We start from the raw sequence: 17,449 nt of genomic DNA on the forward strand, positions 1-17,449 counted from the left end.
TGTAGTAGTAGTAGTTGTAATTATACGTAGCTATACGGTCAGATGCAAAGTGGCATACACACCATGCATTTTTGTGTCGGTGACTTATGAATGAGTTACCAATGCAGCTAGAAGTTAATTATCTCTACAGACTTATGAAGTTACAAATTACAGATTTTATCAATTGGCTTGATAGTCATCTACAAATAACTATTTCCTGAATCTAGTTGATACATAGTTCAGTGCTTTGGCCCACTTTATCTTATTTGCATCTTTCTTGTTCCGCTTTGCCAATGTCATTCAACGCTTCAAATCACTTCTATTACGAATACAATCCTTTCATTGGTTGTTGAATGTAATGCCATATTGTATTATTTTATCACCACTAATTACAGGTCATTGCCGCGCTTTCCGCGAAACGACACAGACTAACTCGTTTGGACCCGGATGTAAATTAATAGTGGTACCAAGACAGATGTCATAGACAAGAGATTCCACAGCGGGTGTTATGACACAAAATGCATTATTCAAGCTTTCTTTCAGAGAAATGTTTTTCCGGAAGGAATGAAAAGAAACAAGGGGCTGCACTGAGACACTATTTTGGCATATTGTGCATAGCAATTTATTTTTCCCTAGCTCGCGGGGTGGTGGTGGTGGATATCTGAAGGGAGGAAGTTATCGCACCTCCAAACTGTGCTTGGAAGAAACACGGGCGTTATTCAAATTTTAGGGGTCGGGAGAAAATAAGTTAAAACTAAATAGAAACGGTAAAAAGGTTTAATGTATATAAGAACAACACGTCTCATGTAAGGTCAAATCCAACGTAAGTTCAAAGATAAGTACTGTTTATTTGAATGAATATTTAGGATAATTTAGAATGTCCGTAAAATTAGCGTCATGTCGCATGACTTCAGATTCTGCATGGGTATTTCAAATATCCATTTCAAATACCGAGCGAAGTAGCTCAAGTGGTAGAGCGTTCGGGAGGTCGCGGGTTCGAATCCCGCTGCCGGCCATCCTGACTGGGGTTTCCCAGAGTTTTCCTCAGTTCTACCTACTAAACAGGCCCTGGCCGACACCTTCCCAAATCCTTTCCATTGTTGTTGTTGTTGTTGTTAGATATCCAGTATAAAATGGCCTCTGAGCTGTATCTGGTGGTTGTTAAATATATATATATATATATATATATATATATATATATATATAATTGTTCTTAAAAATGTTCACTAATTCTTACTTTCTTTTTCTTTAGGTGTTTTTCGCTTGCGACTTACAGTTCCTCATTAGGTAAGTTAATAACACTATTAGAAAAAAATGTAAAGACATGTCTTGATTCTTTTGAGAACTTTCTACGAAATATGATGTTAGCTGTGTTGATGATATATATGTTTGTGTATCAATTTAGCATTCAAAAAATTTCTAAAGAGTTAGTGCTGAGTATTTTTTGGTTATTTAAGTTAATTCTATTTTAAGATCATTTAGTGGTTATATGCATAGGGCTAATGCAATACTCGGCTTTAAGAGTTTAAGTAGATGGGAAAATATATTAGTGTATATTTTAGTTTTGGTGACGAAAAAAAATAAGAAAAAAACATGGCAAAGTTACAAATGAAATTTCACTGCTTTAAATGTTTACACAGGTTGTGTCATGAAGGGGTTTTGTGGTCGAGAAACAACGTGTGCGTGACTTTTCTCAGGGTATGTTTGGTTCTTTCACATCGTCATTATTTGAGCATTATTCCCTTACATTTATCATTGGGTTACGGAGCAGCTGTGGTGCATGCACGTAACATTTCGTGTAATTTTCTCAGTGTTCTGTATTGGATTATTATTTCAAAATAAATTAGTTAATGATGTTCAAAGCAAGATGTCAATTGTGAATAGATGTTTATTATACTAAGATTGTCTAGCATTGCTTTCTTTTCTCTGAGATTCTTTGATGTGATACAGAGTATTTTACCGTTTTTTTTTTTTTTTTTTTTTTTTTTTTTTGTGGGAAGTGTGTGATTAGGTAGGCATGTCTAGACGTGCGCGCGTGATGAAGCGACTCGAGGAGCGACGAGGATGCAAGCGCTGGCACGTGGGAGGAGGGAGTGAAGTGATAAAAGCAAAGGTGGAAAGTGATCGTCTTTCGTACGCTTACAAACTCTCCTCAACTACTGAACACCGAAGCCCTGACAAGCAATAACCAATGATAGTAGGAATGATTTAATGCTGTATGACTTTCCTCACAGGAAGGGCACTTACGACTTGTACGAACAACATATCATAAATCAATTTAGAAAAATAAAGACAAATTCGAAGAGGTGTTACCGGTTGAAGGGTTTCTTTGGCTGGAGGGAATGGGTTCGTTAAAAAAAAAAAATAGGGAAAAAGAGATCTTTCAAGAAAGGAGGAGGAGGAGAAAGGCCCTCTGTTGAGTGTGAGTGTGAGGTTTATTTATTAGGAAGTCGCTGCTTGAAACGAATGGGTAACTTTAGGTCATATTTTCTCCGGAGAACTACCGCGCAGTCGTCAGATGTTTTGTCTCTGACCCAGGAACCAGCGCAAGAACAGTTGGCATTCATCAACAAGTCAACTCCGGGGGATATAGTGCTCTTCCTTAGCTTTAAAAGCTCTAGTTTATTCTTTCCTTTCTGCTTTCTTTACTTTCTTTCAAGGGCTTTCTTTTTTCTTTATTTTATACTAACCTCCTCTGCGTACAAAGTTGTTTCAGGAAATATGCCGTCGTTTACTTCTCTAAAATACAACTGTCGTATTTCATATAGGAAATGTTTTGCTTTTTTTAGTTGTTTTCTAAACTGGACATCGTTAAGCACATAAATCACGGTTCAAGTAATTATGTTGAGTGCCTTCGTCTCTTTATATTCAAATGCATAATAAATCTTCTTAAAAATTAAATAGAATATATGCTTAATATGTTTGTATTTAGATACATGGACTAGTAAAACGTCCAGTACCAGACAATATATAAGAACAAAAGTTAGGTCTGCATCTTACTACACAGTTGGAAGTTCTGCGGACCATGTATAGCTTTGCTTTCCAGCTAACATATGGGACGGAAATTTCAGAAAATCTTTAGCATTCTAAATTCGTATCAAGGACCAGCTCGTTATCTAGAAAATGAAATTCGAAATGTTGCACATATTAAAAGTATGGTTTTATAATATTTCCTCTCGGTATAATAGCTAACGCGCATTCGTAAGGTGTGCTTGGTATCGGGTTCGATTCTGAGTGTAAAGAGCATTGAACACATTATGATAATTTGGATCCGACCTTAAATTATATATCCACGTGTCTTATAGCCTCGGCGCTGGAAATAAATACTGAACTTCTACAAACAACATCAATTACTTTTGCTGCACGTAACACCTAATAAATTTGACATTTAAAAGCCATATTTAGTGATTTTCCTTCTTACCTTTATAAGTATTATTATTATTATTATTATTATTATTATTATTATTATTATTATTATTATTATTGTTATTATTATTATTATTATTATTATTATTATTATTATTATTATTATTATTATTATTATCTTGTTTATCACATATTTCGTGTGACGGTGTTGCAGTCGGACTTAGCCAAGACCGTTTCTTCTCTACTGTGTGTTTTGACTATTTAACAGCTTTTTCACTATCCTGCTAGTTGACAGTAATACGATGTTTTGTAATTTCGAGATGAGTGTTATAGTAGATTATTATTGGAACACTCTTACCAAGAGACAAGACCATGCAACTTCATGTCAATCGTGTGCATTTGCAATGATCTACTGGAAATCAGATAACAAACTGACTTCTGCAGATTTGTGTTTTACCGATTACCAATGGGAAGTAGAAAATTATATTTGTTATCTAAAAACTTGAGTAACAACTGTAGCCACGCCTGAAGAAATGGGACTAATTCATTGTGGGTGAAAGTGTTCTAATTCAAATATGTATAGTCGTTAATCGTGTAATTTTTCGTGCACAACATATTGTAAGTATGAAAATACTGACAAATGCATGGACGTATACACCGGAATGACTGCTGCTCATGACGACAGAATAAGTGAGGAAAATTATATTGAAAAAGACAGTGACAGATAATAACCAAAATAATAACAAACAATTTGGATAACTTCATCTATTGCGTCATAGTGCTTTCCTGATATTATGGTTATTATTTTCCTGTCTTCTAATTTATTGTTCAAAAGTTTGTTAATAGTAATCTGTATCTAGATATTGTATTTCGTGAGATTTTCAGAAGTACAGTTGAGGAAACATAATGTGCGTACTTTCGAGAGCCGTGTCACTTACAGCTCGTGGTAACCAGCAAGTTTACTTGTTAAATATGATTATTTTGTACTACACAGAAGTTTATCTCATGCTAATTGTTGTTTCTCTATGTATTGTGCAAGAACTGAAGCCAGTGGCATTTGTATAAAACCATAAAAAATGATCTTCTTCTCATTTATAGATATTTGCAATCAACATTGAATTAATTGGAAACAATTTTCTTCATGTTTTGTCAACTGTGTTTTGAAATTAAATTATACTGCATCCAATAATTATCATTAGATATATTTTGTAGTTGATTTCTTTTAATTTGCTACAAAATGGCTTTTCAATCCCTATTCTATGCAAAATGAAGTTCTGTTTTAGTATTATTATAAAATTCTCGCTGCGGACATATTGGTGACATCATTGTGAGGATTGCTCAAATGTGTCAGTACGACACTACTTGGAATCTCAAAGGGAGCATTCTAGTCTATAACAAACAACAAACAAGAAAAAATATACTTCTTGTTACAACCCACTCCTATTTCTACCTAATTTGCACATACACTATGTGATCAAAAGTATCCGGACACCCCCAAAACATATGTTTTTCATATTAGGTGCATTGTGCTGCCACCTACTGCCAGGTACTCATTATCAGCGACCTCAGTAGTCATTAGACATCGTGAGAAAGCAGAATGGGGCGCTCCGCAGAACTCACGGACTTCGAACGTGGTCAGGTGATTGGGTGTCTCTTGTGTCAGAAGTCTCTACGCGAGATTTCCACATTCCTAAATATCCCTAGGTCCACTGTGTCTGATGTGATAGTGAAGTGAAAACGTGAAGGGACACGTACAGCACAAAAGCGTACAAGCCGACCTCATCTGTTGACTGACAGAGACCGCCGACTGTTGAAGAAGGTCGTAAGGTATAATAGGCAGACATCTATCCAGACCACCACACAGAAATTCCAAACTGCATCAGGATCCACTCCAAGTAGTATGACAGTTAGGCGTGAGGTGAGGAAACTTGGATTTCATTGTCGAGCGGCTGATCATAAGCCACATATCACGCATCGCTTGGTATAAGGAGCATAAGCATTGGACGATTGAAAAGTGAAAAAAAAAAAAAACGTTATGTAGAGTGTCGAATCACGGTACATAATGTGGCGGTCCGATGGCAGGGTGTGGGCATGGCGAATGCCCGGTGAACGTCATCTGTCAGCGTGTGTAGTGCCAACAGTAAAATTCGGAGGTGGTGGTGTTATGGTGTGGTCGTGTTTTTCTTGGAGGGGGCTTGAACCCTTTGTTGTTTTGCGTGGCACTCTCACAACGCAGGCCTACATTGATATTTTAAGCACCCTCTTGCTTCCCACTGTTGAAGAGCAATTCGGGGATGGCGATTGCATCTTTCAACAAGATCGAGCACATGTTCATACTGCACGGCCTGTAGCGGAGTGGTTACGCGACCACAACATCCCTGTAATGGACTGGCCTGCACAGAGTCCTGACTTGAATTCTATAGAAAATCTTTGAGATGTTTTGGAACATCAACTTCGTGCCAGGCCTCATCGACCTACATAGATACCTCTCTTCAGTTCAGCACTCCGTGAAGAATGGGCTGCCATTCCCCAAGAAACCTTCCAGCACCTGATTAACATTATGCCTACGAGAGTGGAAGCTGTCATCAAGGCTAAAGTTGGGCCAACACCATATCGAATTCCAGCAGTACCGATGGAGGGCGCCACGAACTTGTAAGTCATTTTCAGCCAGGTGTCCGGATACTTTTGATCACATAGTGTATTTTGATGGGAATCACACGCTTTTTAGTTATACAATCCTTAGATGTAGGAAAGCAAATGCTTTACTTTTTAGTGGATTTTACATAAATCATAGATGTTTTTGTTTGATAATATCGAAAGAGTGCACTTAAAAAATAGTATTCTTTGTAGAGCTTAATTTGTGATATAACATACTGTAATTCGAACTTGACGCTAATCATAGTGCCTAATAAATAAAACCACTATACAAACTTTTACTTGCTTGATTAAAATACTATTAAGTGAGCTTTGAAAACGCGTGGCGAAAAAAAAAATCATACTCGTACTTCCTCGTAAAAAAAACATATATTCCAATACGAAAAAGAAAAAAAATGTTTATATTTAATAAGAATTAGTATCAAAAAGTTGCATTACTATTACAAAAAACATTGTTGTTCTCATTGAGAAAACAAAACAAGTTATGTTTTAAAAGTTATTAGCAAAGTTTTTTTTTATTTTTTTTTTCAAGCAAAAAGATATATAACTCAAAGGAGCACTGGTTTGAACAGTGAAGTTTATCTTATTCAGTTTACATTAATAATAATAATAATAATAATAATAATAATAATAATAATAATAATAATAATAATAATAAAAGACTGGTGTTATAAAGTTTCTTTTTATTCATCGCAGATGTAATACTAAATGCGAGCTCTTAGCTTAGCATGGGACCTGAATCACATGCGAACCCCGATTATTGAAATCGGGTCTCTGTGCAGAGTATAAAGTTATACAAACACATACTAGTTATCTCCGTTAGTCTAGTGCGCATGTCTTTCCTTTACTGGTTCTGGGTTCAATTCTTGGTGAAAGAGCACTGAAATGTGAACTGTTTCCAGTGGTTGAAATTCCACCTTAAACTGTAGCTTCGCGTCACTTATATCCTCTGTTCTGAAAGGGACGCTAAATTTCAGTAACAAAACTACAATTACCTCAAGCAAAAATATTAATGAGATATCAGTGTGGAAAGCTTGTATGCGATTAGCATTTTTATAAATACAACTTGGCACTACGGTAACATTGAACTGTACACAGATCGTATTTTGGATTAGATTGGAGTAGCTTTCATACTCATATATTCAAGCGAACCCAAGGAGGGCTATGGATTTTATATAAAATCCAAACTAAAACGAAAAAGAAAAGAGTATTTGTAAACTTCGATTAAATTTACAATATTAATAATGACATATTAACGTACAGTCATTGTCAAAAGTCTGAGCAGACCACTGATCTTTCGTAATTAAGAAGAAATTAAATATATATATATCAATACAGCATAAAGTTTGTTGAACTTGTTCTGTAAAATAAACATATTTGCTCATATAAAGAAATTAAAACATATGGTCCTGTTTCCACTGAGACGAATTTCTTGAGTACGTTTTCATTGAATGAAACGCCGAAATAAGAGTTTTACAAATTCCAGGCTTTTGTTTGATTAATTTATTCAACTTTCATGACGATTTGCGACTCTAGTAGCTATGAAGAGCCTTCCAATGACCTTCAATGTTCATTGGCAAATATTTACGGATTGTCCTTTCAAGTTCATCTTACAAGAATTATATATATAACAAATCAGGTGACGGTGGTGACTGTTCCATTTATTGGTGAAGTAACCGTCTTCTTTACAATTGCAGATAATTACTGCATAAATTAGTAAAAAGTTTGGGATGGTAATACTGTGTGTGGTACAAAGATACTGGACCAAATCTGAGTTTATGACGGAATTTCGTGCCTCAGTTAAACGTCGTGAAACACGCTTGTGTTCATTATTCCATTAACTCGAACAAAATTTTCAACTTGGTAGTCTGCAAAGCATACTCAAACAAAGATGTTATCTTCTCTATGCCTTGCTGTAGGTGTTACACGGTCAGGATGGAAGCGTTCTTCGGAGGGTGACATCCAGAAGTCCTAAAGTGCAGAAGTCCTAAAATGCAGAAGTCCTAAAAATATGGGCACTAGACCTAAATTTTAGGACTTCTGCACTTTAGGACTTCTGCACTTTAGGACTTCTGCACTTTAGGACTTCTGCACTTTAGGACTTCTGCATTTTAGGACTTCTGCACTTTAGGACTTCTGCCTTTTAGGACTTCTGCCGTTTAGGACTTCTGCCATTTAGGACTTGTGCCTTTATCATTCACTTGCTTTAGTTCTGAAATTCGCCACCACCACACGAAATTGGGACGATGCAGCAACTAGTTGGCAATAATGTTACGAACGTATCTAATTCCAACAGTAACAGCTATATTTGTACTACTAAGATCGTTATTATCACTATTTGTTCTGCACTTATACACGAATTACATAATACAACCTATTTCATTCTAAGAATTAATTACATAATTTGTTAAGAAATTCGTTTCTTTCGAATGGAGATACGAGAATCCCAAGACAAATTCCTAAAACAAGAATAAATAAATAATAAAAAAATGTTTAAAAAGAATATTTTACCAGACTTCTGAGACCAAGCAAACATTCAGAATTGCAATATATACTGTGCGGAGCGTATTTTATTAAGAGTAGGACAAAAATCCACCAAAGTTTACTTAATTAGGACAAAAGCACACTAGACATTTCACGAGTGAACATTAAATACCAACTGTATACATAAAGAACGCAGTAAATTTAAAATTGAGCAAAGAACATTTATTATGCAATACAGTGGGTGACATTAATAAGTCTTAAATGGCACAAGTCCTAAAAATATAGGCATTAGACCTAAATTTTAGGTCCTGTGCCATTTTTGCAGAAATTACTACATAATCATTTAGGGGTGTAGCCTGCAAATTTTTCTAGGGGAGCATGATTTTTATATATTAAAAGCAAATCAAAAGTTTATTTCCAGATTACGAAAGCTTCAATAAGACAATAAATTTATACATATTACACATGTACACAAATACATAATATTATTATATTTCCAGTTAGTTCCTTTTTGAAACCTGGACCTTGACAGAGCGTAAATTTAAAATCACAGCTTGTGGGAAATGTACGAATCAGGTAGTTATAAGAAATCGGAAACTGTTCATGGAAATCCATTTGTTTGACTGTATTTATCTTCTGTACTCTTATATAAAAGAGTAAAGATGAGTGATTTTTTGGGCATACTACTACAAGTAGAGTCGTTAAATTTTAATTATAAAATATAATTTTCTTATGAAAGCAGGACATAAGAAAGAATTTTTGGAAATAAGTATCGTAAAACGGGCGGGGCAAGATTTTTTTAAAGGGTAGTGTATCTCGCAAGTTTCTGAAGCTAGTAAAATGAAACTTGGCATATAATCTTTCCTGTTAAAAAAACTGAAAATTGAACACATAAAAAGGAAAGAGCAAAGGGAGCACTTTTTTAATGTTCGAATTCCCCATTACTTACTCAGAAAATATGTAAATAAATTAAGGAAGGATTTGTTTAAGCTAGATGCGTGAAACTCGGTATTTGAACTTTTAACTAAAAGTAATAAAATACTATATGTTTCAGTATCTTGAAAATTACACTTCTAAGGGGAAGGAGGGTCAATTTCTATAATATTAAAATATCCCACTGCTTATAAGATTTGGGCAGAAAACTCTTTTCCTTTAGGCCTCGGTTATTCCAGTTAAGCAAATGAGAGTACAAAGTGGCTAATTAATTAGGTTCTTTTAATTATTTTAACATGTTGACGTAGTTTAATTCTTTTAAAACTGTATTCTTTCACATTCTATTATAAACATCCTTCATTTGCTGTAATTATTAAACACGTTTAAGAACAAAAGAGTAACTCATAATAGAAACAATTTCTGCAGGAACAACTGGTAGGATTCAGCCTCTTGTTGTGTTCTTTAGGCCGCTAAAAATTTTCTTGAGACATTTTTTTGACACTGTCCTTCTCTACAACTATAACATGAATTTACATCTCCGTAATGATATAATTAAGATCTCATCACTGATTCATAATCAGTTTTCTTTTCCTAGATTTGCTAATCTTATTGGGTATGCATGATATAAAAGCGGTTATTGGAAGAAAAAACATCTGTGTTTGAAAATTTTCTTTCAAAGATTGTGCAGCATTTTGCGATTTGTGCACAGTTATTGCCGTAATAAGGTGTGTGTGTGGTGTACACAATGTTTATGCATCACACACTTTTTTACTATATATCATTACCGTAAAACGTTTTCCCAATCAATTAATAATTATAACATTTGAGGATATAAGAAATTCTGACATAGAGTGAAGCGAGGGGACTCACTATAAATAAGTAACCCTTGCCAATTACAGAAACATTTAATTTTTATTTTATTTATTAATTTATATATTCTACTTCGTGAATTTATTTCTCCCTAACGAATAATTTTCATTTTGAAGAGTGGACGTTTCGGTGTAAACATTAGAACTTTTACACCGAACCAGCCTCACACCTAAACGTCCTTACACCGAGCAATCCGTACACCGAAACGCCCTGCACCAAAACGTCCTACACCGAAACAGCCGTATCCCAGGAGTAGTTAATTACGAATATGACAATTATTTGCTACAGAAAGACTTCTGTACAAGAAATATATGTATAAAAATAATTTACTTCAAAACAACACAAGGAAAGCAAAATTTATGATGTACATAACTAAAACACAATATTATATTACTAATATGAAGTCAATGGTGTGGAAATAGAGAAAAACAGACATTATGAAAGATCTGGGAATCACATTTGGTAGAAAGTTAAAATTTTGTCAACATAGAAATATATCATGGAAAGAGTAAGAAAGGACAATAGGCTTCATTTATTTATTTATTTATTTATTTATTATTTCAGAACGATAGAATATGTATTTATACAAATAACTTGTAAGAACTAATGCTCTGTAATATGAAACAGTATATCTAAAACTTGACTAACAGATTGACAGTATTCTTCTTACGGACGCGATGGTAGCGCCACAAGAGATTTTTAGGACTTCTGCACTTTAGGACTTCTGCCTCGGTATGATTTTTAGGACTTCTGCCTTTTAGGACTTCTGCATTTTAGGACTTCTGCACTTTAGGACTTCTGCACTTTAGGACTTCTGCCATTTAGGACTTGTGCCGCGAAATAATTTTTAGGACTTGTGCATTTTAGGTCTAATGCCGTTTAGGACTTCTGCATTTTAGGACTTCTGCCATTTAGGACTTCTGCCGCGTCCCCTCTTCGGAAAGTTGGAATTTAGATTATTTGGCCCAGATTATCCTGTTCTATCCTTCATCGTTCCCGTCATTTTTTTAATTTATTCTTTTGGCCCAAGAGTATCTTTTCGTAATCTTTCCTGCTTGAAGGAATGGCTTCTTTACCGCAATCCTACCCCTAAGACCATAGATCTAAAGGCGCTGGGCCACCGTCTTATTTGATACCGATTTGAAGTGTCTCTCCCATAGCTCTTCTTGGTTCTTTCGGAACGGACAACTCTTATTCTGTTTGTTCGTCTTTGTCAGTGAACTTGTCGTTAAGAGAAGTTGTTATTTTCGGACGGTCAGTGCGTTTCTGTGTAATATTTACACCATTTCAAGACTATGCTTTAAGAGTTCGACGCACTGCTCCGCCTCATCACTGAGCGATGTTTCAAAGAAAATTCTCTTCTCTCAAAATAACCATTTAAACACGTACTTCAACTCTTAGCTAACCGTTAAAGAAATGAAATGCTAAATGATGTAAGTGCCAAAGACTGGTGTTCGAGGAAACTAAGAAAAACATTGCTACTTTCGTAATACGAACAAGTTTAATGCAGACAGCGCATTCTGGTAGCAGTTATTACAAATACTTAGAGCCGTATTGGCACTTAGATCTCATAGCAGGACATTGACCTGGGGACGTAGATCACATACCAGTGTTAAAACAATATTTTGTTTTGTTGACCAGCATTTCAGGTATTCAGTTTATTTTCTGCATTTTAAAGAATAAAGAACGGGATATTTGCATGTTCTTCGCATTATTCAACTGTTTCATTCTAATAAAATAGTAAAATCACATGCCGAGATTTGCATCCAATTTTGACCATATTGCAAAACGGTTGAATAGCGCATGTACAACTATTCGTTAAAGTAAAGAAGTAACTACTGACAAGAGCTAATACACAAACAAGTAGGTGTCGCTGAAACGATGCATTATCAAATAAAGCGTGACGTTAGTTGTTTGTTTATTAGTTATTTGTTTATTGCCAAGCAGCTTTCCTCAACAAAATCTGTCTCTATAGCAACAAGACCATAAATTTCCGTATCTTTTAATGAACAACGTTGTTTGTTTTCAGAAAAAATAAAAACAAGCCCAATAAACAATATTTTGTATGGACACAGTGTGCTTATTTGGAAAATTCTGAAAAATCAATAATGTACTCTCAAACTTTTGACAATAACTATATATAAATCTTGTCTTCCATTTTTTCTCTAACTACTCTCAACATTTGTGTCAAAATTCCTCCATTCCTCGTGGCGCGTTCCTTGAAAAGTCTGGTAATTACAACTAATTCCGTTATGTTAAAGTGCCTTTTGTACACGTAAAACAAAACGTGTAACACAAACGCCTAAAAAATGTTCATTTGTTAAATATAATTATTAATATTAATAATTCGTCAACCAGGCTCATGCTGGAACTCACTGTCATTATTGAAAGATATAATTAATTACAAATTTTATTGTAAAAAGTAAATAGTATTATAATTATAGCGGATTGTTTGATTATTTGTTATATGGTTAAAGCATCATTATAATGAAACAAGCCATAATATAATTAGTTGTCTAACGGAGAAGAGTGGCAAATTCTGCTATTATAAATAAATACTTGCGTATGGATTACTGTTATTCGATTGTTTTATATCCTTTTCCGTACGAAGACCATGTAAAATTATCCTTGTACTAGGATTCAGATATGTTATGTATGTATTATGTATGTACATATGAGAAGCAGTCAAATGAGAACCGAACACACGCGAAAAAATACCAATTGAATGCTTTCTGTTCAAAAGTGAATGCCAGACGCGTTAATACAATAATCCCAATGTGAGAGGATACGATCAATTAGTCTTGTAGAAGGAGTTAGGTTGCTGACGGAACCACAACTAGGGATACGCACGAGAGGAGACGAGACAGGACTTCCCTGGCAAAATTCGAGTCGAGACACGGCTGTTCCAATAGAGAAATATACATTTTTTCGAGTCGAGACATCACTTTTACAACACATTTTCGAGACGAGACAGCCACAAATCTTGTCTCGTGCGCATCCCTAACCACAACCTTACCCAGTCTTGCACTTCTTCATCAGAATGAAACCAACGTCCACGAATGTCTTTCTTCAGGTCGCTAAAAATGTGAAAATCACAAGGGGAAAGATCTGGGCTGTACGGAGGACGTTAAAGTGTTTCTCAGCCAAAGCTCTGAAGTATATCTGTCACGAGATTGCCAGTATCGGGACGGATATTATCATATAAAAGTATGATTCCATCCGACAATATTCCAGGGTGCTTTTACTTTATGGTGTGTCTCAGTTTCTGCAGAAAGTCTTGATAGCACTTCGCTTCTATTATGGTTCCACGCTCTAAGAAGTCAATAAGCAGCGGGTCCCTGCAGTCGAAGAAGAAGATCATAATGACTTTGATGGAACTTGTGCGAACAGCTTTGGATTTCTTTGACGGGGAGAATTGGGGTTTTTCCATTGCTGGCTTTGCTCTTTGTTCTCGGGCTCAGAATGGTGGCACCACGTTTCGTCACCTGTGACGATACATAACAGAGACGAATATTCTTTTTCGTAGTACAGCTGCAGATGCATCAGACATGAAAACATTCTGTCAATCTTTTGTCCCTTCATAAGTTGGTGCGGAATCCACTTTGCGCATTTTTTTTTTCGGAACTGCAGGTGTTCTTTGATAATGACATGCACGAAGCCATGGTTAACTCCGACCTGAACACAAATTTGTTCCTCTATGATTCTTAGGTTTTCCCAAATATGACGATCAATCCGCGCAATCACATCAAGAGTAATGGTTCGGAACACCTGTCCTGGGCGCGAATCGTCTTGCAGTGATGTGCGTCTTTCTCGGAATCTCTTATGTCAATCCTGGTTCGGAACACCTGTCCTGGGCGCGAATCGTCTTGCAGTGATGTGCGTCTTTCTCGGAATCTCTTATGTCAATCCTGCTCATTTGCCAGTGGTATGCAATGTTCGTCATACACAGCAGACATGCGACGATGAGTTTCGCGTATTTCATCACCCTCATCTACCAAGGAATGAACCACACCTCACTGTTTGTATTTGGTTGCCTCCATTTCTAATGCTAGATAAACACACTTTTCATTACGCTTACTTCTAGAGCAATAAATGAACAACTGTGCGTGTCTATAGTGTAAGGATCCTCACCTTTCAGTGCAAGCACTTGCTATTCAATCAACGCGTGCTATTGTTTATAAACATTTGTAAAGCAGTCGATGCACATAAAGATGCACATAAAACTAAGAAGACAAAAATACAATGTGACGGGAACCGAAGAAAAAAGAGTCAACAAGAAATGGTCTATAAAAATGAACCACAAGAGGACAGAAATATAAGTTGACCACTGATCACTTAATCAACACTTTCTCCTGAGGTCGCGCTGGACGAAGAAGTACTACCTTGCCTAAAAATCACTGTAGGATGTCATGAGCGAATGGGATTCCTAACCACAATCCAAACCTCTGGAGGCTGCCACGAGCTAAAAGGATTCCCGTATAAAACATGTCCTTCCTTCAACTCTCTGGTCATAAGAAAGAGTTAATATGTTCACTTTGTAGATACAAATACTATTTTGTAATATTTTTTATAAAATAAATTACGTGAAGCTCTAGAATCTTGGACTGTCATTGTCTTCACCCACACAAATACAGGGTGCGGCACGTAAAACCGGCCCGTCGTAATATTCTGGTATATTGTGTTTTTGGCAACACTTAAATAAACTACCTTCCTACCAAGAGATGGCGTGTCGAGGTTGGGTCGACTTACGTGACCTGCAGCAGTCACGTGCAGCCGCAGCCAGTGAAACTTGTCGAAACCAATTGGGAAAAGGGCCTCGTTGTGTTAAGCCGGGTGAGTGTCAGTGTGTGATAATGCCGTATTCGATACCCGAGCGTGTTGCCATTGTTGAAGGGTTCATTCTCACTGGATCTTTTGTGAAAACAAAGAATTTGTTTCGGGAGAAATTTCCAGGACGTTCTGTGCCAGCAAAAAGCACCATTCAGGAATTGATTGAAAAATGGCGGCGTACAGGATCGGTTCAAAATGCTCCCAGGAACAGACGACCATCTGTCTGCACACCTGAATTAAAGATGCAGGTGGAGGAGATAATGAAAAGAAGTCCTCGAAAGTCAACCAGGAGATTGAGTCAACAGGTTCATGCGAGTGAGAGAAGTTGCAGACGTGTTTTAAGGGGACTGAAGTTAAAACCGTACCGGATAAGTGTTGTGCAAGAACTAAAGGAGCCTGACCTGCAGAAGAGGGTGCATTTCTGTTCATGGCTGTTGAGCAATGTTGCCAGTGGTTTCTTGGATCCACTAATGCTCATCATGAGTGACGAGGCGTGGTTCCACCTGTCTGGGTACGTAAATTCCCAAAACAACCGGTATTGGTCGACAGAAAACCCACACGCAATTCACCAGGTACCCTTACATGATGAGAAGATTGGTGTTTGGTGTACCATTTCCGCTACACGCGTTATTGGGCCCATATTCTTTGAGACGACAGTGAACAGTGACGTGTATATGGGAATCCTGGAGGAGTTTTATACACACTTGATTGAAGAGGAGCGTCAGTTATGTTACTTTCAGCAGGACGGTGCAACATGCCACACACCAGCTGCATCATTGTCCCTTGTGCATTAGACGTTTACACCAGAGAGGGCAATCAGCAAAGGCTTGTGGCCTCCTCGGTCACCAGACTTGTACATGTGTGACTTTTACTTATGGGGACTGTTAAAGGGAAGAGTATACGAAACAAATCCACACACAATTGAAGAACTCAAGACCAGGATCCAGGATGTCACCAATAGCATTACAACACAAGAACTGACAAGGGTATATATGAATCTCCTCAATCGTGCTCACATGTGTGTTGAAGTGGGCGGAGGACATTTTCAGCACCTGCTGTGAAGGCTGCTGTGAAGGTGAGTAGTCATATTCAATACATTACATTTCATTTATGTGTTGTAGTAGTTAATAATATTCAATACATTACATTTCATTTTATGTGTTCACTTTACGGGCCGGTTTTACGTGCCGCACCCTGTATTACAATATATATAATTTAAGACATTAACATCTACTGATGCAGCGGTTGGACAAAATGGAGAGAAGTAGTAGGAGTATTGTGTGACCGTACGGTACCAACACGACTTAAAGGGAAATCCCAGTAGTGAGACCTATCATATGATACGGAGCGAATATTGGACGAAGAAGTAGAGAGAGAGAGATACAGAAATTGCGTGTTGCACAGATGAAGATGTTGCGATGGATATGTGAAGTGACACGGAAAGACAGAATTAAGAATGAAGTGATCCGGGCAACAAAAAGGTGAGACCAAATAGTAGGAAAACTGAAAAAAAGAAAAAAAAAAAGACTGAGCTGGTTTGGGCATGTAATAAGATGAACTTTGGAATACGTAGCTCATTGAGCATGTAAGAAGAAAACCTTTTGCATACATAGTTCACCGAATGGATTATATAAAACTGAATGGGAAATGAACATGAGTTCGGCCAAAGAAGAAATGAGGAAATTGTATGAAGAACAATACGGTGAAGTGTGATGTCACAGTGGATATGTCAAAAGATAAACAGGTGGAGGGCAGTGGTCTGAAAAGCCGACCCCAGGTAACTCGGACAAGGGCTGAAAATAAGAAGAATATTAATTTATATTGCAATTGGACTAGCTGGCAAATGTTTTTTTACTCATGAAATAAGAGGTTGATTTGCATTAATAGCCAAGATCAGTCTATTACATGTAGTGTTGAAAAAAAAAGAAGTTAAAATACCAACAATTATTATCCCTTGCATTACTCTCCTCCATACTATTTTTTAAATAAACTTTCGTGGGGTCGCGGTGGCTCAGTGGTAGAGTGTTCACCTCTGGTGCTTGGGATCCCGGGTTCGAACCCAGACCCCACCAAGTGAACTTTGTGGTACACGTACAATGTGTGCGTGGGTTTCCTCGGTGTTCTCCCGTTTCCTTCCACGTTCTTCATTTCATTCATATATCTTCATCACCGTCTCCTTTAGCCTAGCCGGCAAAACTGTGGGACGTAAAACTTTCATTTCATAAAGATTTTCATCTTTTGTGAAATATTGTTTGTGAAGTTTTACTTCAAAATATGTGTCCTCAAAAATCATTTGCAACACTTTGTTTAGCATTCGTTAAACTAACTTCAC

At 36.6% G+C, this 17,449-nt stretch overlaps 1 protein-coding gene across 5 annotated transcripts in view; it reads left to right on the forward strand.

Annotated features, from left to right (window-relative positions):
* LOC145688072 (cell adhesion molecule Dscam1-like) overlaps positions 1 to 17,449 on the forward strand; it is a 1,774,182-nt gene that overhangs the window by 98,183 nt on the left and 1,658,550 nt on the right. For all 5 annotated transcript variants that reach the window (XR_014131839.1, XR_014131838.1, XM_081761792.1 and 2 more), the window contains exon 2: positions 1,232 to 1,266. The gene's annotated coding sequence lies outside the window, so the exon portion shown is untranslated. The remainder of the gene's footprint in view (positions 1 to 1,231; positions 1,267 to 17,449) is intronic.

The sequence above is a fragment of the Thermobia domestica genome, chromosome 6 (genome assembly GCF_964235325.1).
Source record: "Thermobia domestica chromosome 6, izTheDome1.hap1.1, whole genome shotgun sequence".
Classification (NCBI taxonomy): Eukaryota; Metazoa; Arthropoda; class Insecta; order Zygentoma; family Lepismatidae; genus Thermobia; species Thermobia domestica.